This window comes from Tachypleus tridentatus, chromosome 9 (assembly GCF_004210375.1).
Source record: "Tachypleus tridentatus isolate NWPU-2018 chromosome 9, ASM421037v1, whole genome shotgun sequence".
Taxonomy (NCBI): Eukaryota; Metazoa; Arthropoda; class Merostomata; order Xiphosura; family Limulidae; genus Tachypleus; species Tachypleus tridentatus.
This window is the reverse complement of record NC_134833.1, coordinates 55675553-55703188: the sequence shown is the minus strand read 5'-3', so window position 1 is coordinate 55703188 and position 27636 is coordinate 55675553. Positions and strand designations below refer to the sequence as shown.

Sequence of the window (27636 nt, the reverse complement as noted above, 5' to 3'; positions counted from 1 at the left end):
GATAACGATTTCTCCCAAATCTTGCTTAATAAAAATGCACGGACAGCTTCTTTTTACATTTCTCGATGAAACACAAAACAAAATCGCGTTATTTCAACAGTACCTTCAGCTCACGTACATCACACAAGTAATCGCCATGTTTTTAAAATTATTTACAGATGTCTTGCCTTTACATTTGCGAAAAAGTAAAACAGTAGCAATAACTAATGAGGTGCTTCAAAGAGCATAAAAATTATACACTGATATCGTGCAGTTTAAGAGATACTATATAATGTGCAAATTAGTATAATTTATTTATTTCATATTAGCGTAAAAATACACAAGGGCTGTAGGCGCATAGTTAGCCATCATTAAACTTGAAACTGATTAACTACAGACGAGGCAAAGAGTCAACAGCACCGACTGATAGCATTTGAGTCAGTGTACGTAACTGTCACTCTTATAACGCATCCACGGATCAAGTATGCATAGCGAACTTTTGCTGGTCAGACCTCGAACCTTGGACCCTAAGTTAACAGTCTGACAATTTAGTATAATGAAAGCAAGTAGCATGAGCTAGTAGGCAAAGTTTCATATATCATTTTACAATCTTGTAGCTGCATATCTACGATAAATTATTTTGTATAAGTACACATTTAAGTAAGTAACATTTTTTGCGCCATATTATTATAAACTTTATTAATCATAGATGATATTAATTCTGTTAAGAGATCAACAAGTAATTAAATCGACATTTTAGTGACCTACGAAACGTTATTTGTCGAACATTTATCGGATATGTACTAAAATAATCATTTTGGAAAAACCGTTACTCAGATTATACGTAATATCCGTTTCTATAGAGGCTTTATATCTGCTATTTCTCTATGGTTTATTAATAAGTCTGAGGACTTGTCTTGTCCTCAGTGCTGGTGGGAACAGCGCAGACAGACCATTGAGTATAATTGAATTTATTAAAAAGCAGCCAAACAATTTACAACTAACATTAATTTATGATCTTTAGGTTGTTTATGTTGCCCTTCACAATGTATATATATATATATGTATAATTCACTTCAAACTTATATTGTCCTTTAGTTGTCCTAAACTATTCATTTTCATATAACTTTTGTCATCAACATTTTATGTCATTTTATTATTTTATATTGCGATTGGACTTTCTCTTCATCTCTTTTCTTCTGTTATTCCTTGTTGTTCATAACAGTGATTATCTGTGATCTTTTCACACTGTCATAATTTACACAATACTCTGTTTCACCATTATTAACATTTCTTTTATCGACCTTATTCTAGATTACCATTATTTACCTTCTCTTAATCATGATTAGTTTCATTCTTACCACTACCAACTTTCTCTTAATCTCAATAATTCCTTTCTTAACATTATTAACCTTTTCTTAATGTATATCTTACCCTTTCTTGGCATAGTCAACCTTCTCTTAATCTCGACAGAACAACCATCTTTATTGTTAATCATGAATATTCTAGATATTTTTCGATTTCTTCTCTCTATACATCTATTCTTCCTCCATTACTTCCAACAATCACCCCAATCTTTGTTTTCTTTACATTTCGAAAAAAATATTTCAGCTCTTTTATAATTTACTCTTTTTGCCACAATGAATAGCCGTTCCTTTTTCTCATAAAATCTAGATGTAACGGAAGTTAGTTATGAAACAAATTTCAAATCTTGTTCCTCTTTCAAACTTTTCTTACGATATCTTTCGTACGCATGTTAAGCGTATTAAGTGATATATCAAGTTCTTGAGAAATACGAATTTTAAACAATTTTTATCTCACTTCCTGCTCCTACCCTTCACACAAAATTGCTTACAAAATTAGTAATGTGCCAGGAAAATCTCCACCTGTCCAAATCACTGGTATCTTTTGTTTCACACAGTCAAAATATTTGAAACACAGGTTTAATCGTTTTCAGTTTTTTTATAATTATATACGATTAACCCAAAGATCAATCACGGGTTTCATTTCCTTTCTCAAACTTCCTTGTTCTTCAGTTATTCAGTTTCATCGTTTTAGTTGTTACTCTATTCATCAATAGTTTGTTTAGAATTTATTTGCACTCGAAAATAAGTTGATAGCTCCACCTTTTTCTGAATAAGGCCCGGCATGGCCAAGCGTGTTAAGGCGTTCGACTCGTAATCCGAGAGTCGCGGGTTCGAATCCCGGTCGCACCAAACATGCTTGCCTTTTCAGTCGTGGGGGCGTTATAATGTGACGGTCAATCCCACTATTCGTTGGTAAAAGAGTAGCCCAAAAGTTGGCGGTGGGTGGTGATGACTAGCTGCCTTCCCTCTAGTCTTACGCTGCTAAATTATGGACGGCTAGCGCAGATAGCTCTCGAATAGTTCGAAATAAATAAATAATCGCCACAATTCAGTCTTCAATCGTTCGCTCCCTTCTAATGTACTTTTAATATTTTTTATACTACACGAATTACTATATCTCCCGTTGGTTTTAATGACTCTTCTACTACTTTTAATAACTCTTATCACATCAATATTTTTTTTATTTGTGGCATTTCTTGTAGCTTCGGCATTATTTGACATTAGTTTATCTAGCTTGTTGAATTATTAAAACAATATATAGTCTTTTTCAGAATATTGAAATTTTGAATACATTTGCTTCATATTGAATTTAATCAGATTTTTTAGAATGGTGACGTAATGAACAGAGCCAGTATTCTGAAGTTGAAGTTATAGTTAAATTGGCAAATGCTTTCATCCATAAATGTAGAATAATTAGTAATAAAAAATGTAGCAACAGATCATCATATCATTTTCAATTATTTTGTAAATGTTTCATAGCTTATTAAATAGTCATTTAATAATTTCACTGTGGTGATGATAAAGGCAAATTACTGTGACAGTTTCAAAATATGTACCCTAAGGCGTAAATCCAATACATCATAATATAATAATTAACCGTAGAATGCCAGCTTTAAATTTTCAGTCATGAACTCTAGTTAGAATGGAGTCTCAATGACACTGTCCGACATGGCCAAGTGGTTTCGAGTCTCTAGCACATTAAACATGGTTACCCTTTCAGCCGTGGGAACGTCAAAGGTAACGGTCAATCCCACTATTCATTAGTAAAATAGTAGCCCAATTGTTGGTGGTGAGTGGTGACAATTAGCTGCCTTTCCTTTAGTCTTACACTGCTAAATTAGGCTAGCGTTGATAGCTCTCGTGTAGCTTTACATGAAATTCAAAACAAATAAACAGTTTCAATGACCACCGGCTAACGTTCTAGGTTTAAGAAGGAGCGGACCTTATATGGGTTATTAGCTCTATCTACTTTTCTTTAGCCATGCAACTGCGGTAAAATAAAGCTTTCAGATGAAAAAGGTAGTAAAATGCTAAATTTTACTTTGGGTTTATCAGAGTTACGAATGGAACAGTTATTTAATACATTTTTATCATAATGGTTTAAAATAAAACCTTTTGTAAATACATCTACAATGTTTATAGCTCAGGACAGAAACCAGGTTCCTACTAGGTGTTTACAGTAATAATTTCACGAAAACACGAATATTTTAGATAATATCAAAGTTGATGTAATATTTCTTATATAACATGTAACTTTCAGCAAATATTCTTTCTGTACAGTATATCATGTAAAGGCTACTTTCACTCCCATGTAATGGAAGCGAACTGTGATATAAAAAATATGTTGCATATGAGTTTGTGCCATTACTTGTACTTAGCCCTATAGTACTAAGTTACAAAAAACTGATTTAACGAACACAAACTCAAGCTTAAGAAACAAATTGTGGAAGATATGAAACCAAGGACTACAATCAAATATACCACTGTCTTCAATATCAAATCCATAAAAGTATACTTTCTTGCATATGTAAATTACCACTTATGACATTTTGTTCCTTTTGCTTGAAACAATCAAGTAACAATGTGGTCAGACTTCAAACCTCGTCGAGGAACTACATTGTTTTCAATGAGAAAATACAACAACCACCACCACTGCAACAACAGAAGCTCATCATTAAAGTAAGTTACTTTTTTTTTTACTTATATGTACAACAAAATTAATTTTAACGTTAAATAAACTTTGGAATAAACAGCAATACGCCTCAAATATTGCACATTAGTTAAGCTTGTACATTCATTGCACGATCAACTTTGTATACAAGTTAACACCTCTACACGAACTGGAGTACATGACAACTTGTAGTTAACACCTGTATACTAGTCATAGTACGTGAAGATTTGTAGTTAGGAACTGTATACCAGCTGGAGTACACGGCAAACTTGTTCAGTTTCCAATTTTACTTAGTAATATTGTTGTTAACACCAAAATCTTAACTGAAGTACTGTCTCCTTCCATATTTCTGTATTTATAAGATTCTTGTTCGGTTTCCAACTTTCTTAGTAATATTGTTGTTAACCCCAAAATCTCAATTGAAGTACTGTCTCCTTCCACATTTTTGTATTTATAAGATTCTTGTTCGGTTTCCAACTTTACTTAGTAAAATTGTTGTTTTCCCCAAAATCCCAATTGAAGTACTGTCTCCTTCCATACTTCTGTATTTATAAGATTCTTGTTCGGTGTCCAACTTTACTTAGTAATATTGTTGTTTACCCCAAAATCCCAATTGAAGTACTGTCTCCTTCCACATTTCTGTATTTATAAGATTTTTGTTCGGTTTCCAACTTTACATAGTAATATTGTTGTTTACCCCAAAATCCCAGTTGAGTACTGTCTCCTTCCACATTTCTATATTTATGATATTCTTGTTTTGTTTTTAATTAGTAATATTTAAATTTTGTTTATCATCTATAGGATTATCGCAAGACTAACATAAATATTTTAATTTCCCGTTTCAAGAAATATAATCATTTATATTAATCTAAACAGTTGTAGATTGCTACATGATATATTATTGAATATTAATATTATAAAATATTAACATTTATATTACTGTATATACCGTGGTAAACCTCAAGATGAAACCTGCAACATTTTGTAAACTCTTTTGATAGTGACTATATTCTCCATCAGATGGTGGTAGCACAGATAGAACTAGAGTAAAAAGAAAGAAATTTCGTTACAACATCCATGCATGTATTTTACCTTTTAATTCTTACAATCACGTGTCAGTCCTACGCTGTTATTCTAAACTTTATTATAACACCACATTGTCGATTAGTATCCCACTTCCCCTAAAGAAGAGTCGTTCTTTCTCAAAACCTGAATACAGTTATAATTTTATGTATTCGCTTAAGCAGTGTAAAAAATTAAAAAAAAACGTAATTTAATTATGAGATCTCCTATTTACGAATGCTTTTAACGTGCTGAATGTGTTCTTTAGATTTTATAACCGTTTTTTAAATTTAAGTAACATTTTCTATGAACCTTATACAAAATTGTCTTATGTTATGGCACAAACATGACGTATCTATAATTATTTCTGAAAAGTATCCGTACTTTATTCAACTACTTATTTCTTACTAAAAACAATAATTAACTTACTGTTAAAGTTCTTTTGAAACTTTTATCAAATTTTACTTCAGTTGTCTAAGAAAATGCATGCAATACAACGGTTAAATCGAGTTAAAATATTGACTCTTGAACACGAAATATTACGCTTACCTAAAGTTATTAAACATTTTGCAGTTTGAATAAAAAACATGCGTATTTTAGTTAAAAATAGTAAGCATAAATCTATAGTGTATAAATAAGTCGTAATTCAGTTTATTTAATCACTGGTAACACGTGCAATACAACATTAATAATATGATCTAGAGTTGGTTTTTGACGTGACTAATGTTATAAACGTTTTTCTGTATACCAATACTTTAAACTCTCTCTTCCATGTAAATTTCATCGACGTGAGAGTTGATTCACTCAAATGAACACTTATTATGAACTTAAAATAGTAGCAGTGCGCTATCATATGACTTGTAAGCAACTAGCTCTTAAAGCCGTGGCCCGGCATGGCCAAGGGTGTTAAGGCGTGCGACTCGTAATCTGAGGATCGCGAGTTCGCATCCCCGTCGCGCCAAACATGCTTACCCTTTTAACCGTGGGGGCGTTATAATGTGATGGTCAATCCCACTATTCGTTGGTAAAAGAGTAGCCCAAGAGTTGGCGGTGGATGGTGATGACTAGCTGCCTTCCTTCTCGTCTTACAGTGTTAAATTAGGGACGTCTAGCACAGATAGCCCTCGAGTAGCTTTGTGCGAAATTCAACAAACAAACAAACTGAAAGCCATTTTTAATTAAGTTATATGAGTATAAATCTGGCGATTTAGTTGCACACAGTTGGTACTTTTTCTCATTAAGTGAATGACGAAAATATTTTATCAACATATTCAACAATACGAGAGCAAATATAGTTTCTGTGTTTACTGATTCAATACTGTTTTTATACTTTAGTGATTTGTGAATGCGTTTTCACAGAAAACGTACCCTTTCTTTAAAGAACGAGTCTCGTGTTTACCTAGGTAACATTGAATCCCCATATTTTTGATGAAATATCATACATTTTCAATTGTCTCAGTTTCATTCATTTTCACATAATTATTACACTCATTACGAATGTATGGTTTATTCATAACTAGGTTAAGGAACATGTTCAAAAGAGTTGAACAAGAGTTCAAAAGAAGTAAATCGATAAGTCTAACCACACAAGTCGTGTACCATGCAGTCAATTTGAATTAGGGCCAAATATTTAATCATCCTTTAAGTTGGAGGTATATGCATTAAAAACAAATGAATATGTTACAATGATACACATAAAGATCATCAAACATTTAGTAGAAAGAACAAAAACAAACCGAAATAAACTAAATATAACTACTGAATACTGTTAAGAGGGACGTGGTATAAGGGTATATCCCGGAGATCAATGCTTCACCAACTTATCAACTGTACTATATAAAAAGTAAAAACTTTCAATTTACTTTTTTTTTATTAGTGCGTCGTTCTATTAGTTTGACATATTCATCAAAAATAGGTCTAGATCGCTATTCTATTCTAGTTGAACTTTTCACATGTTAAAATTTGTTCTCAAGGTTACAGTGATTTTGTCACCACAGTTAACTTGCTACTTTATTCATGTTAGGGTTAAGTGTTTAAGGTTTCACTAGCGCTTTTTCTGCTTTATTCACGTTAGCGGTAGGTGTTTAAGGCTTTAATATCTTCAGTACCAGGTTTACTTACAACGCTTTAACTATGTTAGAGTTACGGAGTTTTGCAGAAATTTAGGGTGGCTTGTTTCTACCATAACTATGCCATTTCTATATCTTATAATATCAGATAAAATCGTGGAGGTTGGGAGTTCTGTATGAATTTAGGAAAGCTCGTTTCTACTATTAAAATATTATTATTTTTCTTTGTCTTATACCGAATCAAAAGGTGGCGGTTGGAAGTTTAACTTTGTTTTCTTTTCAGGTTACTTTAATTCCACGATAAAGCTATTTCTAAATATTAAGGGTAACTGCCTTCCCACAACTGAATGCAGATAGTTAAAGGCAGTTGAAGTTGAGACGTTATAGGTTCAAGAGCTCAACTCTTCACCTTAACTGTATGTATGATCCTCACTTGCTGGCAAGTTGTACATCGGCGTTTGGATCTTACCTGAAAGATGGAATATCCTCAAAGATTTGGGTGTTATGACCATAGGACTTAAGGACAACAATAAGGAATGATAATGGAGGCATAATTTTGAGCTTGAATTTCATTATATTGTTTCTGGTTTATAAGTTTGTATATACATATATGAATCAAATATTTTTTGCTTTTTTTTATTTTTAATTTAATGATGCAGTTTGTTTTCAGTTTTTTACTGTTCTGTTGTTAAAATACAGGATTTCTCTTAATGTTAAATAATGCATTATCAAAATATAATGGAAATATGTTTCAGTAAAGCTATTTTTAAATGTTTACTATTTAGAAACTAAATTTTTATGAATAAAATTTAAAACGTACCATTATTCACATAAAGTGACCTTACAGATGTCAGTTTGAAATATCCTGATAAAGATACAGCAAGTTATGGGATTTGTCATGAATATATCTTTAGTTTGAAACGTCCCCACAAAGAGATGGATCAGATTCTTACATCTTAGATCACGTAACTGGAATTGTTGACAGTCTTCTCCAAAGAAAACTGTAATTTGTTACTCCTTTCGTAATGTTTAAGATAGGGTCAGTCATGTATGTAAATGAGAGAAAACTATACTAAATAGATTATTATATTATTTTTATGTTCTGAGATTTGCTTGTAGTTACAGAATATTAAAGTTCTCAGATGTTAAGAGTATGGTTTCTATTAAAATCACTAAGTCTGAGAAAGAAAATATTACAAAAAGATTAAATAATGGCATTTCGAATTATTTTGTAACCAATGAAATAATCTGTAATGCAGTTACAGTGCAAAGATCAATTCATTGTATTCCCACTCCTAGTGGAATATTTCTGAGATGTAATGAAACTATAAAAGCTTTACATGTGTTCTTGTTTTTTTCTTTTTGTTTAGTATTGTGCTTTACACTAATTACACCAGATTAAAATAATGTAATATAATGTAATAAGGTAATGTAAACTTTGTAACTATGGAAACAGATCATGTACACCTTTACCTTTCAACAGTTTTTTGTTATTCTGATTATTTAGATTCTTTTATGTACACAGACAATACTAATTAGGTAAACTAGCATTAGTATTATTAAATATTTGTTTCATTTTTTTTGCATCATTACAGACAACGAAAATAAAAAATCATCATTAAACATATGGTGACGTCAAAACATCGAACTTGAGTATTCAGTATGGTATATCAAAGGCAAAGCTAAAAGTAGTTAAACTATAAATAAATTCTAAATAAGCCATTGGACATACTTAAATACCGGATGCGGTTACTTTTACACACAGAAAGAAAACTGGATGGCTAATTATCTTACTAACCGACTCTTTGGATTACATTATAACTTTAATTTCAACTTATTTTTGTTCTATTTTTATGTAAAGAACTGTCAACATTAATCACATATGTGTTAAGCCTACTTCTTTAGTAATGAAAACGTAAACCTATTTCTTATTAAAGCAACGGTCCTTAATTTTATACGTGTAATGTGAAAAATTTCAAAATGTTTATGGTTTTTATTCTCAATTTTGTAGTTTATTTGCTACAGTTAAATAGTTTTCAAATAAAACATATTTATTACTTAATTACAATATATTTCAACATATTTAAATTTACACAAATAGTTAATTTGCATAGGACTTTACACAGCTTATCTGGAAACTTGCATCTAGTGATTTACTTATTTAAATGGTAATAATATTGCTTACCTTTGTTAAAACAGGGTACTAAGGTTCATTATTTGTCTACGTTAGTTAAATTTATCTGTTATTAAATAATTTTTGGTATTTCTTATGTTTACTAAGTACTTTTTGTGTTTATTAAATACAGTCAATCATTGTGAATCATCAAAAAAAAAAATTGTGATATTAGTTTGTCAAAACAAGTAATGTCTACCTTTTAATTATTTATGTCTAACCATTGACAATTATTATTCTCTTTGTTACATATAATCGCCAGCGTAGCAAATGAGTTATCGTGCCAATCTACAAATCAAAGGGTTAAGGATTGGAGTCTCGATATTCCACTAAACAAGCTTCTAACATATTTCAGTTGGGTTAGCTATAGTTGTAAACGTCATTTCTGGTATTTGGTAAACAGAGGTGGTGCATGACACTGACCGACTTCCTTCCATTTGGTCAGTGCTTCCGTATCTGATGTGGCTATGCTAGAACTCTGGAGTCTTTGATCAGGCCGTTCACTCTTATGTGTTGCATAATGCTTTATTCAGATTGAAAGTACCAAGTACACATTTATGAAATAAGTAGTAATGACGCAATAAAAATTATTAAAATTATTAACACCGTAATAATTGTAACTGTAAATGAAAGCAGTGGATATCCCTCATCTTTACATTCACATGGAAGTCAGAGAGAATTTGTAAAATTGATTAATGCACCCATTAAAAGAAAGTAATGTTATAAAAACATATTAAACAACAATGAATAGAGGTAAAGGTTAGCTTAAAAGGTCTGTGTGTGTGTTTTCTTATATAAAAGCCACATTGAGCCATCTGCTGAGTCCACCAAGGGAAATCGAAACCCCTATTTGTAGCATTGTAAATCTGTAGACTTACCGCAGTACCATCGGGGGACTGAAAAGTCTGCTGTTTGCTTCCTTTTTTTATTGTTTTAAAGATGGGTCGAATATTTTACTTTTTTGTTCTTTTTGTTTTCTTTGTGATATAGAACAATGGCTATATACAAAGTCAAACTTATAAATGATCTTTAAATGTTTTATATTTTAGCTTATTTTTTTCAATTAATCCTTGGTTTCTTGGATCCTCACGAACAGGATACAGTTTTGATTTCATTAATCAGTGGATCTCATGAAACGTAGGTAGACTGGTTTATTATGACTATACCCAGTAGATATCATGAAACATAAACAAACGCAAAATTAAAGAAGCCTTACTTATACAACAACTTAAGCCCAAAATAAACCAATACAAATAAACACCCTTATATCTATATTAAAATATAATATAATAAATAATAATACAAAAATAAATAATATAAAATTGTATATTCAAACATCTAATCCCGCCCTCTACATTCCGACACTCATTACACAACCCTTTTCAAACATATGGTCAGCTTCCGGTCAGTTACCTCTCTCTTTCTTTGTGAACCTGACGATGACCGAAGAAGGTCAAAACGTTGTTCACTCCTCTACGTAAAAAAATTTTCTCAACCCAAACAAGCCGTTTTTACATATATATATTTCTCTACAAGTGGGTTTTCTCGACATCACTGACTAGACTGGTTGATTGTGATTATACCCAGTAGACGTCAAGAAACATACGTTGGCTAATCGTTAATGTGCCCAATAGACGTTTTTTTGGTTTATGATTGATAAAGGGACTCAGCCCTTCAGAATATTTCAGGGTTGCATGCATGGCCAGAAGATTCATGTAGACTACTCACTTCTGTCTTAAATAAATATTTTATCAAATTATCATCGGAGTTTAACATAAGCAACTGGTTATTGTAGAATGAAAACTAACGTAGGCAAAAAAGGATTCAAATTTGTTCTAAATTATATGTTCTTAAAAACACAAGAACATATACATATTTAGGTAATTCCAAATAAGACCCTATCATTAGAATGTGAGTTAAAAGCTTAGAGTCAGCTTCTTTTACTTGTGCTTTTGAGTTGAAATAATAGACTGCAGAGTTGTAAACTCGATATATCATTAGACAGTTTGGAAACAAATTATCTAATTTTCTCGCATGAGGGCGACTTCGTTGCATTTGTTTGTTTGCTTGCTTGCTTAAAATTAAGCTCAAAGCTACGCAATGAGCTATCTGTGTTCTGCCCATCGCGGATATCGAAATCTGGTTTCTAGCAGTGTGAATCTGCAAATATACTGCTGTGCCAAAGGAGGGTGATTTCATTTTCGTTTGTTAACTGTTATTGGGATTACGTCTAAACATATTGCTGACAGTATGAATACTCAATCTAAGAAAAACTGATTCTAACCATTACAATTAATGACATAAAAAAACAATATATAAATTTAGCTACGATTAGTGTTGAATTGATTGTTAACTACATCCATATGGGTAGCTTGGTTTGTTAAAGTGGATACTAAATACATGTTACGAGTTTTCAACTTCTATAAGTGGCTCGCAAATCGTTATTGTAAAGGTATGATGAAAACATTTTAATTTTTATTCATTAGACTTTTCAACATAATACGAAACCATAGGCCAGTGTGGTTTACAATTTCAAACGTAGATTTTCATACCTAAGCATAAAATTCATGATAGAGCCGCGTTTAACGATATTTAGATATAACAGAGGCTTTATGCAGAATAGTGAAAAAAATATTAAATTTACCTCCTTTAATAAATTTTTTACCAAGTCTAATAAGTTTCTGCAATATTTAAGATAGCTACTGAAATGTACTTGTGGCTTGTCGTTATACGTATCACATAAAGTTAGAAAATACGATGTAGATTATTTATTTCTGTTACTTTATCTTGAACAATACAAATCAATTTAATAACAAGATATTTTAAATATTTTAGTTTTTATGGTATATTTTGAGTGTTTACAATTCAATCTTAGAGAAAATAACATTCCAAAGAATAGAGCAGCATGTATATAAGTACAAATAAATTGTCTATGAAAAAACAAACAAACGTGTTTTTAGGACAATCACTAATTAAACTTCTGCTGCTGCCTCTTTATACTAAGAACAAGTAGTCCATGTAAAGAAAAAGCGAATTTAAGAAAAAATGGTTATATCTTGTGTTTTGAAAGCTCGAGAAAAATATTCGGATGAAAGATTTCCGAGTGGATAAACCAACGAAACGTAACGTCGTATTAGCAACTGTACAGCTGGCTTAAGGCAAGTGTAATACGCGCTACAGTGATTTAATCATTGGAAAATCTTTCCAAGTCGATGCTCTGTTCACAGTGAGAGGAACTCAAATACACACTCCAAGTTGCAACTATGAACACCAAACTGTGTCAATTTTCTAATAAATACTTGTTACTTGTTAGCGTTATACGCTTGTAAAGCAGGTATATATATATATAAACATAAAACGAGCCGGAACTAAAAGAATCCACTCAATTCATTGTATACTCTTGATAAATCATTCTTGGGATTTCAGATTTTTAGCCCATTTCATGTTCAAAGATCGACCAGATCCTAAGTGGAAGTTCTTTCCTGATATACTAAATCCTACAACACTAGAGTTACTGTTAACCAATATATATATATATAAATATATATTGTGTCAATCTCCAGTTTTATTCGCGTCAACTATCATTCCAGATAAACAATCACACCTGAGAATAATAAAATATCATGCCATTAAACCAAGAAAACCAGTTCTTTATCAGAATATAAGCGCACTGCTACGTGTTAAAATGTTAAGAAAGAACAGAACATTAACTTAAATCTTAGTATTTCCAGGCATAAGATTAATAATGTCACAATTATGTTAAAGGGGGCACAGATGGTAAATGTGACTTTTGTATGGTTTATACATATACGGGGACACAGATGGTAAATGTGGCTTTTATATGGTTTATACATATACGGGGACACAGATGGTAAATATGACTTTTGTATGGTTTATACATATACGGGGACACAGATGGTAAATGTGGCTTTTGTATGGTTTATAGAAAAACGGGGACACAGATGGTAGATAAGACTTTTGTATGGTTTATACATATACGGGGACACAGATGATGGATGTGACTTTTGTGTGGTTTATACATATACGGGGACACAAATGGTTGATGTGACTTTTGTGTGGTTTATACATATACGGGGATACAAATGGTTGATGTGACTTTTGTATGGTTTATGCATATATAGGTACACAAATAATAGATGTGGCTTTTATATGGCTATGATAAAGCATAAAGACTATTCTTATCACACTTCTGTTTTTTTTATAAACCTTAACACACTGTTAGCAACTGAATCTACTATTTGGTATCCTGCATATGAAATAAATTTATTTTGAATTACATCTTTCCATGATCAATGAAAGTCTTACACATCTCATTTCTACACTCCTTACTTTTATAATTATGTTGATAATGTTGCTCTTGGATTAATTTTATATTTGATAACCAAATTTGAGTGATGTCAGTATTTGTTCACATGCATCTATTTTGTTTTATTATAAATTCCGCTAGACCTTTTAGAGAATGCAATAATATTCTATTTCTTCAGTGTTACTTTATTTTTAATAAAAAATAAATTATAAGTATCGATTTTTAGTTACGTGATATATTAATTAACATTTAAAAGCCGTTTCTAAGATTGTCAGTGAACTTTAAATCAAGATATCAACTGCAGGAGTAGAAGAGGTACTGATACCACCTCCTAAAATTCTCAGTTAATTGTGAACAAAGATAACGACACAGAAGCAACAGAAGAACAAGCTGTCAATACCCTCTGTTAATTGTGAACAAATATAACATTATAACCTCCTCTCAATGCTGAATCTAAGCTTGTTTTGGTGTGACAGGAATTAATAATAAATACTGGTTTTCAAAATAATTGACTTTTAAAAGTACATCAAATTTCCTAAAATGTTTGGTACCGACTTTAGCAGTTTGTGTTTTATGCATGTATAATTTACCACAAGGGTCTTTTTAATACACTGTTGTTTTAGACTCCTACGACAAGTAATGTTTGGTTAGTCCTTTTATTTACTTTCTCTACCAGGGGTATTCGTGGAAAGCTCGAAAGAGTTATAATTTATAACCAAAGGAATTTTATATATGATAAATATATTAACATATCGTTATATCATACTCTTAATGAATACATTCGATGACTTTTTCGGTTTACTATTTGTTATTTAAAATATTAGAACCGTTCAGTGATTTGTTAAATTTTGAAATCTTGCAAAAATTTAGAATTACTATTACATATATTATAGAGAGCTGTTTCGTGAAATTATTTTGGTAGAAGACGTGAAATAAGATCAAATTGAATAACCATTTTGTTTTCTAATTTCTAAGTTTGCATGAACCCTCACCTTTAATGGTGGATCAAATTATTTTGCATCTTTTCATTTGTTGAGGTTGAAGTACATGTACATAATTGGAGTTTAAGTCTGTGTGTTTTGTAACTACGGATGAAGTGTGTGTGTTTTCTTATAGCAAAGCCACATCAGGCTATCTAATGAGTCCACCTAGGTGATCGAATACCTGTTTTAGCATTCTAAATCCTTAAACGTATCGCTTTACCAGATAAATATGTTCTATAAATTAATTTATAGATTCAGTCAAGATAGATCTAGTTGTGCCGTTACGAGATTGATTGATTTGTTTGGAATTAAACACAATGGGCTATTTGCGTTTCGCCCACCACGAGTATCAAAACCCAGTTCCTAGCTGTGTGAGTCCACAGACACACCAATGTGCTACTGGGGATGGCTGGTGTTAAGAGAGTTGCCTTAAAGCGAAACACTATTAAAGAGAAAGGCCTATGTTTTTATCTCATTCTACCAGTTTTACAAAACATATTACATTCACTTGGTAACAACGATGTCTATGTGACACACCGGTTAAAGAAAAATATATTGTTATTTTGACAGTACATAATAGTAGAAATATTTTGAGTTGTCATGAAAAAATATGACAAAAATCAAACACTTTGTTTGTTAAACAGAGCCGTAGTGAAGACTGAACGAACCATTCAGAAATGATTCGACTACTGCATTTTGTAACAAAACCTATAGACAACAAAAACGAAAAGCAGACTTTATGCTGGCTATTGTATAATGCCTAGATTCTGTTCTTTTTCTTCCTAACTTGTACAAGTCAGAGTTTGTTGGTTTTTTTTTTCTGAAGCACAGACTTGGCCACGAACCAACTTTTAAATTACGTTTGTTTTTAAATTTCACGCAAATCTACACGAGGGATACTGTGCTAGCCGTCCCTAATTTTGCAGTGTAAGACTAGAGGGAAGGCAGCTAGTCATCACCACCCATCGCCAACTCTTTGGCTACTCTTTTACCAACGAATAGTGGGATTGACTGAAACATTATAATGCCCCCACGGCTGAAAGGGCCAGCATGTTTGGTTCGACGGGATGCAAACCCGCGACCCTCAGATTACGAATCGCACGCGTTAATACGCTTAACTGGTATCTCAGTTAACAGAGAAAACTAGAATTACAGTAGAAGTATTTCTCATCGTTCTCCTAATCGTTTTTTCACCTTTGTTATTATCGAAACTTTTCCAAATAGAAACGATGAACTCACACAGTGACCACGACATTATTCGACATCATTGTCAAATCCAAATGGATCTACTGGTAACAACACACCAAATTTTACAGGAAAAATACACTCCAACTGTAGTTTTGGGCTGCCATGAAATCTGTCCTTTCACCTATTATAGAAGGTATCGTCATGAAATATCTCGTTACGCGAATATAACTATTATTATCTTCAAATTTCTCGTTTCTCTTATTATATGCTATTATGCCATAAAAAATATTCTTTTGCTTGTTATAGCTATTATATCATGAAATATTTCGAAGACATCTCATTAAAAAACAAAGTTATTTTGAGGAAAAATACGATAAGGGTTTTGTAATACTTTCTATTGGAGATGAAACAAAAATAGTAATTTAAATAGTCAAGAATAACTTGAAATCGAATATACAAAAGTAAACTTGTGAGCTTGTTACGCTGAAAATCTCTATTTTATACATTAATTGGAAAGTATGAACGTAACCCACTGTGTAGCTTTGCGCTTAAATATTCCAAAAGCTCAAATATAAAATTTAACACGTAAAAAGTCCAGCTTATCTTTCTTAATACAATAATTTGCCAACAATTACCCAATTTAATTATTATAATACATCATCAATTCATCTTTACACGCCAGTAGCTTAGCATCAGTCTGTATAATCGGTTATTAGCTAAAAAAAATGTTTAAAATTTACCTCACTTCAAAAATATCCTATAATTCGGCAAACACATTTCTTCCCACACATCTGGAAAAGTCCGAGTTCGATTACAGACAAATTTAATAATATATCATCTTCACGAGAAACGTTGTCAAATAAACACCTGTTAAAATATAAATTAAGTTAAAATCAGAGATTATTCAACTCACTAAGTACATAATGTAACTCATTCTCAGAGTTGTATAACCAGTTATCTTCTACATACTGACTTGATGGTTATATAAGTGGAATAAGAGGTGCACTTATCAGTATGTTATAGGAACAAGGAAAAACATTTAGGTTTGGCACTGCCAAAAGTTTTCACATGTGTCTCATAATTCTTAGAACGTTAATTGTTTAGGTGAGACGCCTGTATACACACGTAAAGTAGGATAAGCGTGAAGAATAAAGGGGTCATTTCTAAATTTACATTTGAACACTTTATCAAATAAATAACGTTTCACTTTCACGACTTCTACTTTTCTGATGTTAAAGGATGTGATTCCAACAATGTCTTTAATCTGAAATTTTATTCAATATAATACACTTTTTAGACAGTTTAACTTTTGCATATAGTATCACAGTTTCCAACTAATTTTTAATTTCAAACTAGCTTTCGAGCCTAAACGTAAATAGTTAAGGTTCTAAAAGATATTAACTAATAAAAGTATAGAAGTATACGAGGCCTAGTTTTTAGTGTCTCAATGTGTATATCCTAGAGTCCATGGTTCGCTCCCCACTGCCATAAAATCGTGCAATGTACTTCGTTACTGTTGGTACAGTACAAGAATAGAGGTCATATTAAAAATGAGTAACTAATGAGTTGACTTTGGGTAATGTTGAGTAACAACCTTCACCTAAGTTGAAAATTAAGGTCGGTTAGAGCAGATAGTCCATGACAAGGTTTGTGCAATTAACCGAAACAAAACACAAAAGTAACTTTTACAATAATGAGTTGTTACATTTGCAAACGAAATATATTGGCTTGAACTGAAAATCGTTCTGAGGAGTTTATTTTGAATGAAATATTTTTAATATAGATTATTTTATCACTTCTAAGCCTCTTCCTTTTGAAGATTTTGGTATTAACTTCTAAGTAGCCGTTTATTGCTTGGTTCTAATATTTAGGCCTTAGAATTAACTTAGAGTAGGATACATAATTAGTAAGCTCAAACATTATTCTAATAGTTAGGAGTATCAAAATAGTATAGTATTGCTGGTGTTATGTTTTTCTACATTACTTCTAATTGATGTTGTGTTTAACACAAAGTTTTGTTTGTTTGTCCGCAGTTAAGCACAAAGCCACACACTGGTATGGCTATATGTGATAAGCACATCACTGGCATTGAAACCAAATTTTTAGCGTTATAACTCGGCAGACATTCTGCTGAGACACTTTGAGACTAACATAACAATATAAAAGTACGGTATGCTGTGTCCAGATGTGTACTCGATCAGCGATAAGTTTACATGCTAAAATCTGGGGTTCAATTCCTTGTGGTGAACAAAGTGAAGACAGTTTAGCCTGGAACTTTGTGAAAGATTTCTTTAAGATTTAGCACCGTTATATGTCTCATTGGTCCACCATTTAAGGAGAGCTGGATCCTGGAATGAAATAAAATATCTTAAGTGAGGAACTTTGATGTTTGCTATTTAAGTTTCATATAAAACATTAGTACAATATTTTAACGTATAAGATTTCCTTGGACTTTATCTCAAGTCTATGGATAATACAAAATTTTTGTATATTTTCAGCTTCATTCATAAATTCGAGATGCACAAGCTAAATACACTATGGTTTTATAGAAAAAAATCTCAAATTTTTCTTTGGTATAAATGTCTAACGTGGAATTCAAATCTTTATCAGTATATATGCATCTTAGAAACGATTTATCTTCTGTTTTGCAGAGAGGTGAAAGATAGAAATTATAAAATAGACTGTTAGTTTATATTGGAAAAAGAAAGTTTATTATCGGTAGGAAAAGGAATGACATAACGTCCATATATTTACTGTAAATAGCTGTCAAAAACTATCAGCAGACGGTAAGATAAACTAAACAACTGTTATAAACCTGTTGAATGTCAAGCGTTACAGTTTTCCACACGCCAGCTTCTTTACAATTTGGAGTTTTTGCTTGTTGTTAAGCGTAAAGCTACAATACTTAAAATTTGTGTTCTGCCCATGAAGGGGTCCTCCGGTGACACAGTGGCAAGCATATGGAATTACAAAGATAAAATCTGGGGTTCTATTTCTCGTGGTGGAATCAGCAAGTAGTCAAATGTTGCTCTTAAACAAACAAAAATCTAATCACGCATATTAGCGTTATAAGTCGATAGTTTCAGCTGTGCCAATGGGAGAAGTATTCCTAAAATTTTATAAGTTAGTTTGGTGTGTGTTCCCAATAATACGATTGTTTGTTTGATTTTTAAATTTCGCGCAAAGCTACTCGAGGGCTATCTGCGCTAGCCGTCCCTAATTTAGCAGTGTAAGACTAGAGGGAAGGCAACTAGTCATTACCACCCACCGTTAACTCTTGGGCTACTCTTTTACCAACGAATAGTGGTATTGACCGTCACTTATAACGCTCTCACGGCAGAAAGGGTGAGCATATTTGGTGCGACCGAGATTCGAACCCGCGATCCTCAGATTACGAGTCGAACGCCTTAAGCAACCTGGCCATGACGGGCCGTTTTCATTATGAACATGTTCGTCCTTCCAGACGTCGGGCGTTACAAAGTGTCAGTCAATCCCATTATCCATTGGTAAAAGAGCAGCCCAAGTGAGTGACGATGATTAACCGCCTTTTCTTTACTCCTTAACTATTAAATCAGGGACAGTTAGCGCAGATAGCCGTCGTGTAGCTTTGCGCGAAATTCAAAGCAATCAAACATGCGAAATATTAATCCATCTGGCTATGCCAGGCCATAATGATATGATATAACACAACACTAATTCTGTTTTAGCTGACAATAACTTCCGATCAGTTCCAGTTACTCACTTAGGCCGAAACTAAAAATGAATCTGATAAAAAGTGTAGATAATTAAACATACTTTTCTTAGATTCTTATAATAGAATGCGTTGTGTACTTTTACAGTTAACAATGTGTTCTGTTGTAATCCCAATAATAACTCACGAGGTTCGGCCAGATTAATAGATTTAAGTTGGTCCTAAATCCATATATTGAGCTAACAGTGCAAAACAATTAAATGATAAATGAATAGTAATATTAAATTTAAAACAAAAAATAGTAAAATTGAGTATATTAAACATTCTAACCAATAATATTAATGAAAGAAATAGTATTTTATATCTTACCTACGATACACAAACGCTAACAGCTACTTTTAAGTTTTGTAATATTCGGCCATGAGTTTGCTATTCATAAGTATTTCATGTGACACGTTTTTTTTCCTTACTTATATTTTCAATTTAAACCATTCCGAAGTTAAATAATTTTTTTCAGACTGTATTTTAGTTTACTCCAGGTTCTTAGAAATATTAATAAGCAAATGGCATAGTGGGATGTCTGCGGACTTAGAACACTAAGAAACCTGGTTTCGGTACTCGTTGTGGTCAGAGCACAGATAGCCCAGTGTGTAGCTTTATTCTTTACTTCAAACAAAAAAATGTGATATGTATCATGCGCTTTAATAAGGATTAGATTTATAAGAATTATTTCTATATACTTACGTATACGGTGTGATACAGCGGGAGACAAAAACTGATTTCTTATAGGTAGAATATAATACACCATTTTTACCGACGTTATTAACAGTCAGCTATTCTAGCTGATATTATTACAAGCTAATTGCCCTAACTGGCATTATTAAAAGTCAAGTGTTCTGTTTTAATGATGTTGGTAAATGTTTATTATGCATTATATTGTTTTCGTAAGAAAGTAGTGTGTCTTTCACTGGATTACCCTGTGTGTATGATTAAAATGTTATTAATTATACTCTAAACTAGATAATAATTATTTATAATAACTAGGTTTTAGTCCAGCCAAGAAAACTAGTCTACCAACTAATTGATTAACCTAATTTAAGAGATTATATGTCTTATACGACAGATTTTATATGTGACATGGACTTATCCATCCACTCACATTGTTTTCTCAATACTTCTCACAGTATTAAACATGAACTATAAACCTAATGCATAAAGCTAAGTTTATGTCTGTTTGTTCGCACCTTTTTGTCAACTGTTTCTTTACACGTTTACAGATTTTTATCTATCAATACATTATTTGACACAGGATTACATGAAAAAGATTCTGAAGAGGTTGGGGATTGGACACCCCATATTTTATATAAATAAATGTTAACGTGTTGTGTGTATCTGTACCTTAAATGGTTCCACATTTCTTGATCAATCAGAACACCAACTGACACAGTGATAGATGGGTGATATTAGAATGGTCATGAGTAACGTAGGTTGAACACCTTATCTAATTTCAATCAAATTTCAAAAAATTTTACCGAATCAGCACAACTTAGCACGGTGCTACAGGATGACAGAAAGGGAGGATTTCTCTCCCTCTACTTCATTTTACACAAAGAGAATTCTTGAAAAGAATATATCTTTTTAGTACTGGTACCTTTATGTAATTTTATCGCATTTCGTGATGTTTATTATGTTAGAAAGAATATTTTACTACATCTATTAACCTATAAACAACAGGGTTATGGTGGGTTCTGGTATAAGAATTATCAGATGTGTTAAATACACGGAACAAGTTACGTCACTCATGTAACACTGTTTATATAACACCGGTCTCTTGGAATACATATCAATCCTTGAAACGTTTTACAGTTACATAATGAGCATATTTACAGATGATTTAGATGAAATATTTATGATGAACAATTACTCACTGACAGATAAAACGTTGTTTTTTCAACTTCAGCTACTTTTATATATCGGTTATCCATGGTCTTCTCCTACAGCGTCACTCTGAAATAGGCAGTTGTTTGTTTATTTGAACTTGTTTGCTCATTTTTATGAACATTTCAAGGAAAAACGGTTAAGTCTAAATTAATTAATAGTAGTATCATTGCAGATATTGTTTGTCCATGTTTATTTATTCGAATATACTTTCAGTGTGAGATCCATAAGGTAAACGTATAAAAAATACAGTTATGCACTCTAATGTATTTTAAGCTACTCTAACAATAACACTGGTTTAGGTTATCCTTGTACAAGCGCTGCAATTACGCAATATTTAAAACTTTCTTTATTATATAAGCATTTACTAGATCTGAAGTTAAAAACAGAGAGAAACAAAAAGTTTGCTGTGTCTCTCGATTGAAAATGTGAAAGTTTTATACGCTTAATAAATCATCACTTATATTTGTATTAGGGTGATAATTAAATGTTGTTTTTTTAGCTCAGATTCCAACATGAGATTTTTCGCACATCGAGCAGTCCTCTATCATTTGAATTGAAGGATTAACTAAGTACCAGTTCCTTGTAAAGTACTTTTCAACAACTCAAGTTATCACTTGCAGAAGACCTTGATGAAGAAACTGAAAAAAAAGAATAGAAAAAACAAAAAAATCATGTATTCTTTTGTATGATCTATTCTCTGTTTTTACAAGACGTCTGAAATGTTGGAGGAGCCACAAAGAGCTGAAACTTCGATTGTATTAGGATTTCCACATGTCATTTCCACCGTGAAAAATCGTGCTGACGTTTTGAAACGCCGAGTATATTAACAATTTAATACATTGTTTCTGTCATAATGAACTGTGACATTTATCTCTAGTCTACATCTCTGATAACAGTTAACCTAATTTAACTTTAAGGAATGTGAGAGACTATTTTTACTTAAGTTGTGATCATTGATACATACTCATGAAAAAGAGCAAAGATTTTAATTTGCTCTTTATTTTTTAAGAAATTACCTGCTCACATTAAAAAAAGAGAAATATTGTCAGTTACTACTAAGGCTAATGACAACTCATTCTAAAAACTAACAAACATTTAAGAAAAATAAAAAAAAATTAACGGGAGTCGAGTCTAACTTGTTTTTCTTAAACCCTAAAGTTGTATCATCTTGACCTAATGTCTTCAAAGTGGTACAAAACAAACTCAGATTAACTTATAGTCTTCAGAATACTATAAAGTATTGTTTAAAAATTTTGCGAAAAGCTACACGAGGGCTATTTGCGGTAGACATCCCTAATTTAACAGTGTAAAAATCGAGATAAGGCAGTTAGTCATCACCATTTACCAGCAACTCTTAGTCAAAACTTTTATTAGCGGATTGGTCGTACTTTATAACTCCCCTTTGGCTGAAAGAGCGACAATGTTTGGTGTGACGTGGATTACGAGTCGAGCATTCTAACCATCTGGCCATGTCGGGCTATTACAAAATAAACGTACTTTATAATGGTCAATAAAATTATCTCTTATTTTTCTAGACCAAAATAGCTGACAAGGTCTTAATCTTTCCTCATAAGATAACCACTACATTCTCAGAATCGTCGTATTAATTCTGCTCTGATTCCTTCTTATGAAGTCAGCATCATGTTTTTGTTTATATAAAGAAACCAAACATTGTATTAGGTTGTCCAGAGACAATTGTCTAAATTCTCATGATGACATTTAGAAGCTGAATATTGAGTAATTTATCGTTGGTTGTTTAGTTTAATCCTACGTTTTTCGCTTATAAGGTGTCTTAATTGTCTGTTGTTTCAACTCTACTAAAATAAAAAGGACTTTCGTCTGATATTCCTCAACGACTTCAAACTTGGACGAAAAGCTACCAAAATACACGTAGCATCAACGAGGCATTCGGCCATGGATCTGTTACTGAACGTACAGTTCAGTGTTGGTTCCAAAGGTTTTAATATGGCGATGAAAGTCTTGAAGACCACGAAGGTCGTGGAAGGAAGCCATCCTCAGATGAAAACACAACAGTACGTGAGCTTGTAGAAAAGCTAGGCACAAGCAAATCAAGCATTTCCAACCACCTAAGTGCGATTGAAAAAACAATAAAGTTGAATAAGTGGCAGGTTCCGCATGAGCTGACCGAAGATCAACAAAATTGGCGTTATGAGACCTGTCAAGGATGTCGCTTCAAACATTGAACGAATTGGGAATCGTGGTTCTGCCTCATCCACATTATTCCCCAGATCTTTTCTCAACAGAGTTTTATTTTTAAGCACTTTGACAACATTTTAAACAATAAATGCTTTCAAAACCGGGCAGCTGCAGAAGGAGCTTTCAGGAAGTTTATTGATCATAAACCTCTGATTTCTACAACAGGGGCATAAAGAGCATCACAAATCGTTGGCAAAAGTGTGTTGAAGCAAGTGGTGCTTACTTTGATTAAAGCATGTTTTGCAAGATTGTTTTTTGTTTTTCCAAACTTCGCAGTTCATAAACGACATTTATTTATGGACAACCTTATATATAATATTCAATGTGGAACCTTACTAATGATTGCTATACCCAGATAATTACATGTTTTTAAGAGATGCATGATTTAAGAAAAAAAAGGAAGTTAAAGAAGTCAATTTAAGGCAAAAGTATAAAATCATGTAACCCGAGCGTTTTCGTAACTTTATATTTAAAAAAAGAAACAGTGCCGTCAAATATAAGACTGACTTTCTATACGCATTAATATTTTGTATTAAATAACTCGATTAGACTTTTAACGTCTCACAGATTATAGATTTTACCTATGATCATCTTAATCCTCTAAATGTTATGGATTATAATTATGAAGGATTAAACAAACAGTGTGGATTATCTTGAAATGAAAAGAGAGAGGTTCACTTTTATTAGTTTTATGGCTGACAGGAAAGCAAAAATAAAATGATGTCATTTTTTAAGATCTTTAATCACGGAAAGAAATTGCTCATAATGTTTTATCTGTTTTTGATCTTTCATGTTTGTTACTCACTATCGAGGATTAATTGAGATCTATTTTACTCAGATCACACACTTTCATAGAATATTCCTAGAGTAATACTAATATTCTCTCTCGTAGAAACAAAGCAAAAGGGAAAAAAATACTTAAAATGTTGATCCATTCAAAAATAACGTTATCATCAACATCCTATATGGTTTCCGTCGCCATTTTCACATTCTGCTTACGTTTAATTTATTAAAATTCTTTCTGCTACGTTTAACGTTATCAAAGAACAGCTTTTCATGAATTCTTTTATTATGATAACGATTGAAAAAAGTTTATTTTATTTCAACATGTGGCTAAACATGAGACCATAAAAAGAAATAATCACTCCTTCTCCCCAGTCTTTCCCTACATAATATTTTGAGGCCGCGGACCACATCCTCATTAAAGATTAACAACAAATGTTGACTGGCTTCCCGTGTGGCTGGTTCTCTGACCACTTAAAATAGAACACCTTTCCAGTTCACTTCAATGGACGTTTATTTCTCACTTGTCTACCCAACACAATTCCAATCAATATGTCTACATAATTATGCCATCATTATTAGTAAATATGTTCATCTTATCACGCATTTCATCTTTATGTCATTCGTCTGCTTCTCTCCTAGTGACTCAACGAAACGGTTTAAAGCTTACGACACTAAAAACCAGATTTCGTTACCAGTTGTCAGTGAAGCAGAGACAGCTCATTTTCTAACCTTGTATTTAACTGCAAACAAATAAAACTTCATCCTTCTGATTATGTGCTCATTTAACATTATCACAAGAAAGCGTGTGGACATCCTGAATCGATAGCAAACAGTTCAATACGTTAAAGAACCTAAAGCCTTGACTGTGCTAGTAAACCAGTTTGTCGTCTCAACCGTTAGATAATGCGCTAGTGTTCTAATGCAGCGTCTTCAAACTAGTTATGTATGTGTATGAATATTGTTATACGTTTAAAACAACGTATTCTGAACCCAAAACATTTATTTAACTGTATGGCGTCCGTTTGACATTTATCACATCAATGCTTGAATAAAGAACATTTAACTGCACGTAAATAAAGATACTATCACGATCTTAAAACACGTAGGTTCAAGAAGTCAATTTAATACAAAAAATGAAATCCTATAATTCGAACACTTTCGTAACTTTGTATCTAAAAAGAAAAACACTGTCATCAACTATAAGATCTAATTTCTGTATACATGTGATATGTTGTATTAGAGGACAGGATTAGACGTTTAACATTTATTACTATTTTGAATGAAATTAGGGCATTTTTAATATAAAAGTAACATCTTCCACCTTATTTAGATTAGCTTTTCTTTGTTAAAAAATAGACATTTACAGTTATAACCAATTTTATAACTATACAGTGTGTTGGTTTGGACTTGAATTTTCACTGAGAAGTAAAGCTATAGCTCTTTCAATTATCAATAAATATATTTATAACAAAATTTTAACGAAAAATAAAACCGAAATGAAAATAATCGTCTCACTAGTTTTACGTGGCATGTATATACTGATAAAGAATATTCACACTGAGAAACAGAACAGTTGCATAAAATTTTACCTTAAATAAAATTATATTATAATTAGAAAAAGTTTATATTAAGATGTGTTTGTTTGTTTCTTTTAGACAGCTCGCACAAGTCACACAAGAATTATCAACGCTTTACCAATCCTAATTTTGAAGAGAAGGTACTTAATCAAAACAACAGCTACAGTTCTTGGGCTACTTTTGCCTGACCGAATAATGAGGTTTCATAGTGATTGTTATAACTCACAATAATGGGTTGCAAAGCATAAACACTGTAGTAAATATTAACATTATAACATCAAAAAATCACTAAACAGGTTTTTCGACTTACAGACTGATTGACATAACTCAAAACTCGAAAGATTAAAAATTGAGACTGATATATATATACAGATTTAGAGATATGGTAACTTCAGTATCGTAATAAACTAAGTCTAAGACTGATAGTGTTAGATATATGTTAGCTCCAGTATCTTAATAAACAAAGAACTAGAAGTGAGACTGTAAGTGTTAAGAGACATTTCAGCTCCAGCAGTTATCCAAAAATCAAGTTCATGGTTTAAATCCTGATTAATCACAACATTATAATTTTTTGAAAATATATTTGAATAACAAATATTTGTTTTGACCTGTTTGATAGAATTAATTTGCGTTCTGCCTGATGAATAAATCCCATACTATATCAGATTAGAAATAATTGTTTCGTCGATTATTTGCTATCGTAATAACGTGACAGACAATTCTTACTATTCGTTAAAAAAAAAAGAATAACCCAAAAGTTGGTGATGGGTGATTAGGACTAGTTGTTTTCCGTAGATAGCCCTCGTGTAGCTTTGCCCCTAATTTAAAAAACAACTACAAACAAACAAGCATTCAGAGTTACACAAAGGGTTACATACGCATCATTACGGTCCCATATTTAAACTGATAGATTATAGGTGAACCAACTAGTTAAAAGCAGATAAATGCTATCTCCTATTTAGTTAAATAATTGGATTTTATTATCGCTTTAGAAACCAAATAGATGTGAACCCTGGACAATTGGATTCATCGAAGAACTCTAGTAGCCGCTCTTCATTAAATTTATTATAACTATTATTTCTTTTTTACGTTTTACATGTTCATTAATTAAAGCTAAATAATTAATTAAATACACCAGTAGCTTCTAACCATAAGAGCATTTTAGGTGTGTTACTATTCTGTTTTCATCTCTCAAAATCTTTAACATTAAATTGATGAAAATTAATAAAAAACAATATTTTACTGCAGTTTTCTTTTTTTTTTTTTACCTAAAAGAGGAATTTGAAGGAAAAATATAAGTAAACGTTCTTTGAGAATGGTGACCTCTCGGTTCACACCTTGACTAAGTACGTCTGGTGTTGTTTATCAGAGACGTTGCATTGCAAGAAGTTAGTAACAGTATCTGATCACAAGGGAACTGCACTTCTAAATCTAATAGCTAGAAGGTGTGTTATCTCGAACACGGGAATTTCTAGCTCCAGAAAAACATTAGATTTAGTTCAAGACGCAGTCGCCAGGAAGAAGACACAACGTAATCGAGTGGCAGACGAAAAAACAACGTGCCGTGTAAATTGTATAAAGGATTATAAGATAAAAATGAATAAG

At 32.1% G+C, this 27636-nt stretch overlaps 1 long non-coding RNA gene across 1 annotated transcript; it reads right to left on the bottom strand.

Moving 5' to 3' along the window:
- Positions 1-4908: 4908 nt before the first annotated feature.
- Positions 4909-16692, bottom strand: LOC143227081 (uncharacterized). The gene is made up of 3 exons (XR_013014861.1): positions 16560-16692; positions 15826-16000; positions 4909-5058 (listed from the first exon to the last, which is right to left on the bottom strand). It is a non-coding gene; the product is annotated as an uncharacterized LOC143227081 (long non-coding RNA).
- Positions 16693-27636: the final 10944 nt, after the last annotated feature.